This window comes from Dendrobium catenatum, unplaced genomic scaffold, assembly GCF_001605985.2.
Source record: "Dendrobium catenatum unplaced genomic scaffold, ASM160598v2 fragScaff_scaffold_343, whole genome shotgun sequence".
Taxonomy (NCBI): domain Eukaryota; kingdom Viridiplantae; phylum Streptophyta; class Magnoliopsida; order Asparagales; family Orchidaceae; genus Dendrobium; species Dendrobium catenatum.
In genome coordinates, this window is record NW_021318805.1 from 456,573 (window position 1) to 466,898 (window position 10,326).

Sequence of the window (10,326 nt, forward strand, 5' to 3'; positions counted from 1 at the left end):
AAGAAAGGTAGGGGTAGACCTAAAAGGACTTGGTTAGAAAATATTAGGAATGACCTTTCTTTATTAGATTTAAACGAGAATTTGACTTTTAATAGGACACAATGGAGAAAAAGGATTCATGTAGCCGACCCCACGTAGTGGGATAAAGGCTTGATGTTGTTGTTGTTGTTGTTGTTGGATGTTAAATAAGTAAATATAATAGTTTGAAGTGTCATGTATGTAAAAATCCCTAAATTTTTTTATTAGTAGTTAAATTTCTCAATCAACATATTAAGCTAAGCTACATTTGTTTGATAGTATCGTTAAAATAACACATAATTAAATTGAAATATATATATTTTTTGGATGTTAAATAAGTAAATATAATAGTTTGAAGTGTCATGTATGTAAAAATCCCTAAATTTTTTTATTAGTAGTTAAATTTCTCAATCAACATATTAAGCTAAGCTACATTTGTTTGATAGTATCGTTAAAATAACACATAATTAAATTGAAATATATATATTTTTATGAGGGATTTATGTACATACAACTACTTTGTATCATGCTATTTATATATATAACATTCAAAATATTAATATTTCATGTCTACCTCCCATATATTCAATATTGATGCAATAAATGAAATACTAAAATTTATTGGGTGTTATAGGTGATCAGAATGAAATATAAGAGTGACATATTTGATCTTAAAGTTGTCTATGGATGTTAGAAATTAAATATTTGATATATCATCAAAAAATTATCTTGATCGGGCACGAATCTCGAGGCAAAATCAAGCCGGAAATTTCAAAAATTAAATTCGGGATCACTTGAACTCTGATTTCAGCAAACTTATAGTCAAATTGAGCGTCTCAGAAATATGAACCCAACGACACAAAATTTGACTCAATCCGAGCCCAAATGAGTCCAAATCAAGGTCCCGAAGCATTGTTAGAAAGTTTGAACCACAAATTGAGTTATCAAACCTTTTTTAAACATGACGTGCTTACAATCGAATCGAGCGGCCCGATGAGACGAATCCAATGAGCCCAAGATTGCTGAATTCTGACATCATTAAGACCTTCAAATGTCTGACGAACGATACACGATCAAGGGATTCAATATCGGTTGTCCATCCAACCACTCTCAATTTACCTCTGATCTCTCACATATTTACAGGTCATGTCACTCCAAAATATATATAAATAGACCCTCATTTCTCTTGAGAGGAGACCCAGGCAAGAAAAAGAAGAGAAGGATTGGAGGGAAGAAACTCCTTCGCGATCATCGCCAGAATTCTGCCCGACGCCTAAGTGAAGCCGAAATTTTGCTCGAAGCCCGAGTGACGTCGGAATTCTACCCAACACCCAAGTGACGCCATAATTCTTACATGACTTTCAAGTGACGCCGGAATTCTGCTCGATCTCTAAGTGATGCCGGAACTCTACCCAACATTGTAACTGGATTTCAATCTAGAAGTGATTCATTGTAATATGATCGTCCTAAATTTCAAGGATGAGTCAGCCTCTTGTATCTCAAACAAACACTAGTGAAACTTTTTCAACTGGGCGTGACCCCGTGGTTTTTTTCCTTTCCAGGGTTTTCACGTAAAAGTCTTGGTGTTTCTTTTTCTCTCCTGTTTGTGTGATGGATATTCGTACAACGCAGAGACGAAAATTTTCTAACTCTATCGCCGCGTATATTCTAGCCTGCAACATTTTTTTTTTTGTATTTTTAATATTTTTTATTTGTTTTTTTATTTATTTTTTGATGTTAGATATATAAATAGTTGATATAAAATGACATGTTTGTAAATCTCCCAATTTTTATTTTACGTGTCAAAATAAATTTTTAATTAAAAATATTGGCTCGGAATATTTGACAATAAATTTTTAATTAAAAATATTGGCTCGGAATATTTGACAAAAAATATTATTATAAAAAAATTCAAAATAATTAAATTTTCCTTAAAATATACATGAAATGAAAGTTAATTAATTTCTAATGTATTTAATGCTACAATTAACATATTTATTATGATTAAAATTTTATCCTCATGTCTTATTCATTTTTTTATTTATGTAGATAAGATTCTATTATAAAACACCAATGCTAACTTTTAATATTTCTAACAAATAAGCTGATTGGCATCTATGATTTTTTAGAATTTAGTTATATTCACGTGTATTTGTTGTGGATAGAAGAGTACAAAGTATTGTCTTAGCAATTATACAAAGATCATGAACACATAAATAAGAGATGAGTTTAAGAATTATAAAATATATCAGAATTTTTATGTGAGAAAATCATGATGGAGAAAAATCACTTGGTTGCAAACAAAGGAAAGGGAAAAAGGATTATATAAGGGTGTCAATATTTGACGTACACTACCCGAAAATCCAACATGAACCCAAATCGAAAATTTCGGGTTAGGATCAACTCGGATCTGAAAACGGATTGGGTTTGGGTTCAACAAATCGACCCGTTTTAAAAATCGGGTCGGATTCGGGTTGACCCAGAAACCCAAATTTGACCCATTTTTTACTCAAAAATCCATTTTTTACCCGGAAATCCGAGATTGATCCATTTTTATCCTTTTTTTTACCCTAAAAACGGAGATTGATCCTTTTTTTACCCAAGTCGGCCCTGGGTCATTTAGTCGTGTTGGGTTCACTGGACCCGAAGCGGGTTGGGTTCAGGTCCGAAAAACCGACCCGTTTGCAAAAACGGGTCAAGTTCGGGTTGACCCAAATAGTGTCGTGTCAGTTTCAGATTCGACCCGAACCCTACCCGTTACCCGAAATTGACACCCCTATGATTATATCACTTTTTTTTATTGTTAGATTTATCTCATCGAGTTGTTGAATTCAATTATCAATTTGTTGAAATTGGAATTTTAATAAGCCTAAATTTAATTTTGGGAGTGTTTAATTTAAATATGCATTGAGATTCATACTTCATCAACATGAATTTTTATGACATATCAATACTATTTTTTAGTTTCAATTTTGATATATTTTTAAAGGGAAAATTTAAGCATTATAAATATTTATTAAAATATTTAAAAAATAAATTTACAATTGTAGTGTACCATGGGTGAATCGTAGAAGCCATCTTATATATGATAGTACTAGTCGAGCTATTCTTAGATGATCGTAATTAGCTTTCTTAGATGATCGTAAATGGCTGGTACACAACTCTCCTTGGCCTATTGGTTGAGAGCTTTGGCTTCCAACTAAGAGGTTCAGGGTTCGAGTCTATATGATTACGTTGTGTGTATGAGTTTGCCTTAAATGGCCTAAATGTCCAAAAAAAAAAAAAGTAAATAGCTGGCATAGTGAGATAAACTATCACATGCTTGAATTGAAGTAACATACAAAATAAAATAGAGTTATTTACTAACATTAATTGAAGTGTACTTAACACAATATTTATTTACTTATAATAATAAAATTTGTATGCAACTTACATGTTTTTTAATGGACAAAACAATCATGCAAATCTCTTAGTCACTCAACATGTTTTACTTTTAAAATTACAAACTTAACACACATTTTTTCTCTCTGAGACTTTCTATATCTCACATCTCATCCTTTGGTTGATTTGAGCTTTGTAAAATACTAATATTATAAGTGATATATCATCGAAAAATTATCTTGATTGGGCACGAATCTCTAGGCAGAATCAAGTTGGAAACTTCAAAAATTAATTTGGAGACCGTCTCAACTTTGATTTCAGCTAACTTATAGTCGAAATGAGCGTATTGGAAATACGAACCCAACGACACCAAATTCAACTCGATCTGAGCTTAAATGAGTCTTAATCGAAGACCCAAAGCGCTATTGGAAGGTTCAAACCACAATTTGGATTATCAAACGATTTCCAAACATGACATGCTTATAATTGAACCGAGAGGCTCAACGAGACGAATCCAATGAGCCCAAGATTGTCGAATTATGATATCATTAAGACCTTCAAATGTTTGACAAACGGTCCACGTTCAAGGAATTTAATATCGGCCGTCCATCCGTACCAGTCCACCTTTGCCCTTGATCCTCCTCCTATTTACGGGTTATGTCATCCTCAAAAAACTATAAATAGCCTCTCATTTCTCTTGAGAGAGGTTCCAAACAAGAAGAGAAGAATATAAGAAGGGAATAGAAGGAATAGAAGGAAGAAGCTCCTTCTCGACCATTGCCTGAATTCCGCCGGACCACCGCCTGACATCGTTCTTCTATCGGACCACCACTTGAGGCCCGGACTTCTGTTGAACCACCACCTAAGGCCCGAACTTCAGCCGGACCATCATCTAACGTCATTGCTCCGCCGGACCACCATTTGAGGCCCTTTGCTCCACCAGGCCACCACGTGACGCACGGACTTCTACCGGATCACCACCTGATGCCCGAACTTATGTCAGGCCATCACCTGATGCCCAGAGTTCTACCAGAGTATTGCCCTACTGCAACGATCTTTTGGACCCCTATCTACTGCCGACTATGATAATTTTGACCTCTATCATATCAACTATGGTCATGCTAACCAAACAAATATATCTATGTTTATTATTGTAACTCCCATTATATGATGCGTTCTATATGATGTACATTTGTGACATCAAGCCAAGGCCTTCTCCCTAGGAAGGGCCGCATTTGTAATCAACTATAAATAATAGTATATTCATTCAAACTGGGCCAAGCCCCGTGGATTTTCCCCCTTTTTTAAGGGTTTTCACGTAAAAACTCTAGTGTCTCTTATGAATGTTACACCCTCTCTTTTCTGCTTGTGTGCTAGATCTTCGTACAACGCTAAGACGCGAATACTACAGGATGCAACAATAAGGATGAGTTCATAGCTAAATTGACATTTTGAAATAGTAATTAAAAATAAAATTCACTAATTTAATATTTATTTAGTGAATGAGCTTTTAAAATTAAAAACTAATAATAAATTTAATGGTGTGTTAGGTAGATTTCATTATATTAAATTTAATAATGGGTCTCATGTGAGTTAATTGGATTCGTTACATCAACAATACAGAGGAGACTGTTATTTTTTTTATTCCCAAATTTAGGTTGCTTAAGATCTTTGGGTCAAATTATTACTATCATTCTAAGGAATTAAGGATCCTTTCAAAGAGCATCAAAAGGTTGCTTTCATAAACAAAATTCTCGGTTATTGTTTGACTTCTTATTTCATAATTTATTTATATATTATTTTTTACTTAAAAAACTATCTTAAAAATAATAAGAAAATTGTTTCAAATCAAGCTAAAATTAATAATAATCTGACTTATTTGAGATCATTATTATTTCTTGTTTATTAATTTAATATATTTTGTATTTACTTTCATTTTTTATTTTAAAACAATACTAAAAATATTTTTACAAGTTCTGAGTATTCTAAAAAATATTTATAATTATTTTAAAATGTTTTGAATATTTTAAAATTAATATAATCACCGATTGTCATTGGTTGCCACCAAGATTGGTGACCACAATGGACCATAATGTTGATGGAGATGTGTATCGGCTACAGTCATCATTAACTACTTGCTGAGCGCTACATATGCCTCGCGGGCAATAACTTCCACTAATAATAATAATGCAAGGTCTTTATCATACTATGTAGGGTCAAACATTTATATGAATCTTTTTTCTCTACTGTATCTTATTAAGAATCCAATTCTCATTTCAATTTAGAAAAATTTACATACATACCACTTTATACCATCCTATTTACATATCTAACACCTAAAACTTTAATATTACATGCATACCACCCTATATTATTTTAATATCAAATATACCATTTGTATTTCTTTCATGCCACTCATATATTTCATTTCTATCACTCATATTTGATATGAAAATGAACTACGGGTGGTATATATGTAATATTAAACTTTTAGGTGTTAAATATGTAAATAGAATAGTATAAGGTGGTATGAATGTAAATCTCCCTTAAATTTAATAGACATATCAGTTCTCATATTTTCTAACAAATTCATTTTACGTCTAACAAATTCAAATAGAATAGATTAGAAAAATATCATCCTAATTGGATATTACCAAATAAATCTTGCAGATGGAGTCTTCCCGGAGTGAATTTTACATACACCTTTGCTCTTCACACTAATTTCTTCTATGAACTATTTTTTTCTCTCTACAAGGATACATAGCTCACATCTATCTAATGCAGTTATTCTCCATTTCTCCTAATAAAGTCATCGGAAGGCCATTGTTTCATGTGATAAAACTATTTAAGAATGCTCTCTCAACCTTTTCACATTATGGTTTTGTTTGGGACGGCTTTCTTACGGCTTCTTAAAGCATCTTTCTAGAACAAAAATTTTAGAAAGCTGCTTTAAGAAGCAGTAAAAAAGCTGTCTCAAACGAAGCCCATGTCTTTAAGGCTTCATTTGAGACGGATTTTTTATTGCTTATAAATCATCTTTATAGTACAAAAATTATAATTTTTGTACTATAAAAATGCTTTAAGAATCAGTAAAAAAAATTAGTCTCAAACAAAATCTAAACGAAGATAAGTGCAAGGCCACTCATCCTAGTGAGCATCTCCATCTCTTCAATACTTGACTTTAATTATATGCTTCTCTTTAATCTCCAATATTCTAAGCCACCATCATATAAATAAATAAATAAATATTTTTAAACAAAAGATATATTTTATTTTATATTAAAATACAAAATATAAAATAAACAAAATAAAAAATAATCATATGTGGGCGCGATAAATTCATACTATTCATTTTTATAAATATTAAACAAAAAAATTTAAAGATATGTGGAAGAAAACAATATTATTTCCAAAAAAATCTCTACAGCGTCTCGCATGAGGAGCCTTTAATTTGTAGGTAGAAATGCACCCACCATTGCATTGAGGTTAAATGCAGCCGCCTATGCCGCTGCCAATATTAATTCAATTGTATTTTATATTAATTTATTTGAGTGATTAATAATACTATTAAAAAATAAGCGAAAAAATCATAATATTTTTTTATTCGCCTTTGCATTTCAAGTTACTTAAAACTTTAATGGCGTGTGCTAATCACGCGTGGTCTACAAATTACTCTTTTCAAACATATTTGAGAAATAGTTGAATTATGCGGTTCATATTGGTCAAATGGTTGGAGATAAATTCTTCTGAGCGGCCACTAGACGGTTCAGAGATGAATCATGATTTGCCACGTCACATGGTATACAATACTAATACACACACCCAAAAAAATGACTCGTGGCTTCTTGATTCGCCTCTAAACGTCATCTGGTGACCGCACAAATAAATTTATATTGGTTGGGTGCTTTAGCTATAAATTAAAATAAGTTTGATTATTTGCTTATATGATGTATGTGTGAATTTATCTTAATTAACATATATGTGCCATAAATAAAGAAAGAAATTGTATAATTTATCTCTTAATTCTTTTAAAGGATCAAAATAGTTTTAACTATATAAAAGTATCAATTTAGGCTTTATTTGTAATATCTTTGTTGCATCCTAGAGTATTCGCGGCGGTAGATAAATATATAGTTTAATATCTTAGCGTTGTACGAAGATCCAACACACAAGCATATAAGAGAGAGCGTGTAGCATTCATAAGAGACACCAGAGTTTTTACGTGGAAACCTTTGAATAGGGGTAAAAACTACGGGGCCTAGCCCAGTTTGAATGAATCTACTAGTATTTGCAGTCGATTACAAATGAGGCACTTCCTTAGAAGAAGGTCTTGGCTTGATGTCACAAACGTACATCATATAGAGCACATTACATGGTGGGAGTTACATAGATATTTTTGTTTGGTCTGCAGGATCATAGTCGATGGGATAGAGGTTGGAAAGATCGTAGTTGGCAGGAGACCAGGGTTAGAAAGACCGTTGTAGTAGGGCAGTACTCTGGTAGAACTTTGGGCATCATTTGGTATCCTGACAGAAGTTTGGGCCTCAGGTGATGACTTGTCAGAAGTCCGGGCCTCAAGTGGTTGTCCGGCAAAAGTCCGACGTCAAATGGTGGTCTGGTAGAAGTCTGGGCCTCAGGTGGTGGTCCGGTGGAAGTCTGGGCCTCAGGTGGTGGTCCGACGGAAGTCAGGGCCTCAGGTGGTGGTCCAGTGGAGCAACGACGTCAGGAGGTGGTCCGGCAGAAGTCCGGGCCTTAGGAGGTGGTCTGGTGGAGCACATGGCCTCAAGTGGTGGCCTGGTGGAGTACAGGCCTCAAGTGGTGGTCCGGCATAGCAACGACGTCAGACGGTGGTCCGGCGGAGGTGAGGGCCTCAAGTGGTGGTTCGGCGAAGCAACGACATCATGCGGTGGTCCGGCGGAGGTGAGGGCCTTAAGTGGTGATCCGGCGGAGCAACGACATCAGGCGGTGGTCCGGTGGAGGTGAGGGCCTTAAGTAGTGATCCAGCGAAGCAACGACGTCATGTAGTTGTCTGATGGATGTGAGGGCCTCAAGTGGTGGCCTGGTAGAGCACAGGGCCTCAAGTGGTGGTCCGGTGGAGCAACGATGTCAGGCGGTGGTTCGGCGGAGGTGAGGACCTCAAGTGGTGGCTCGGCGAAGCAATGACTTCAGGCGGTGGTCCGGCAGAGGTAAGGGCCTCAAGTGGTGGTCGAGGGGAACAACGCGGACCACAATGTCAGGCGGTGGTCTGGCGGAGGTGAGGGCCTCAAGTGGTGGCCTGGTGGAGCACAGAGCCTCAAGTGATGGTACGGCGAAGCAACGAAGTCAGGCGATGGTCCGGCGGTGGTGAGGGCCTCAAGTGGTGGTCCGGCGAGACTCCGGCGGTGGTCGAGGAGGAGCTTATTCCTTCGCTTCATTATCTTCTTTTCTTCTCTTCTTGCTTGGATCCCCTTTCAAGAGAAATGAGAGTTTATTTAGATTTTTGGAGTGGCATGACCCGTAAATAGGTGAGAAATCAATGGTAAATGTGGAGTGGTTGAATAGACGGACGATATTGAATCCCTTGATCATGCATCGTTCGTCAGACATTTGAAGGTCTTAATGATGTCGGAATTCAGTGATCTTTGGCTCGTTGGATTTGTCTCGTCAAGGCGCTCAATTCGGCACGTCATGTTTGAAAATCGTTTGGTAACCCAAATCGTGGTTCGAACCTTCCAACAACACTTCAGGTTCTTGGTTTGGACTTATTTGGGCTCAGATTGAGTCAAATTTGGTGTCGTTAGGTTCGTATTTCCGAGACGCTCAGTTTGACTGTAAGTTTGCTGAAACCATAGTTAGGATGGTCCCAATTTTAATTTTGAAAGTTTTCAGCTTGATTTTGTATTGAGATTCGTGCACGATCAAGATAATTTTTTTGATGACGTATCAATCTTTATTAATGATTTCTAAATTTTTTGAATTAAAAAATTTATACTAAAAGAATTATTTTAGAATGCAATAAAAAAGCTATCTTAAACTAAGTCTTAATCACTTGAATATTTAAGTAGAAATCAAATTAGTCATTTCATAAGATCATTTTGATCTATATTTTAAAAGTTAAAGAATTATAAATGTCCGGGTTTTTTTTAATAGCAATAATTGGAATAATATTTGATTATTAACTTCTAATATATTGATTCATCAAGTTTAAACTAGATGTTAGTTTACTTACTTAAAATTAATGCTATTTTGATTTTTTTTGCTTTTAAAAATTTATTTTCAAATGCATTTTTTAAATCAGAAGGAGCTTTTAAATTCAAAATTAGAAAAATTAAGCTGTGTATTTGTTTTGAAATAACATATTAAAAAATATATTTAATTATGCATTAACATAATATATTAATAAAAATATACCAAGTTTATAAAACATAAATAATTAATAGTTCTCTTAAAAATAAACCATTGAACCATAGAGCCAAATTAAGGGACTTTTTGTGACAATTTTTGTATTGATTTACTTTTATATTAATATTAATTTTTCACAATTTAAAAAAAATCTTTAAATTTTTGCGCTATTAAGTTTTTTTTTTACAATAGTTTTCAAATTAGTTAATTTACCTACACTAATGTTTCATTTGGGACGATTTTCTTCTGCTTCTTAAAGCAGCTTTTTAGTGCAAAAATTTAATTTTTTTACTATAAAATTATTTTAAGAATCATAAAAAAAGCTGTCCCAAACGAAGAGTAAGTCTTCACTTGAGATAGCTTTCTTATTGCTTTCTAAAGCAATTTCTTTATGCAAAAAATTTTAAAAATCAATAAGAAAATCGTTTCAAATGAAACCTAAGATTTTTTTTAATAAAACTTTCCAATCATTTCTTAAAATATTTTTTAAGAAAAAAATTAATATTATAGCCGTCCTAAGATCCTAAACTTACAAAAATATTTTTT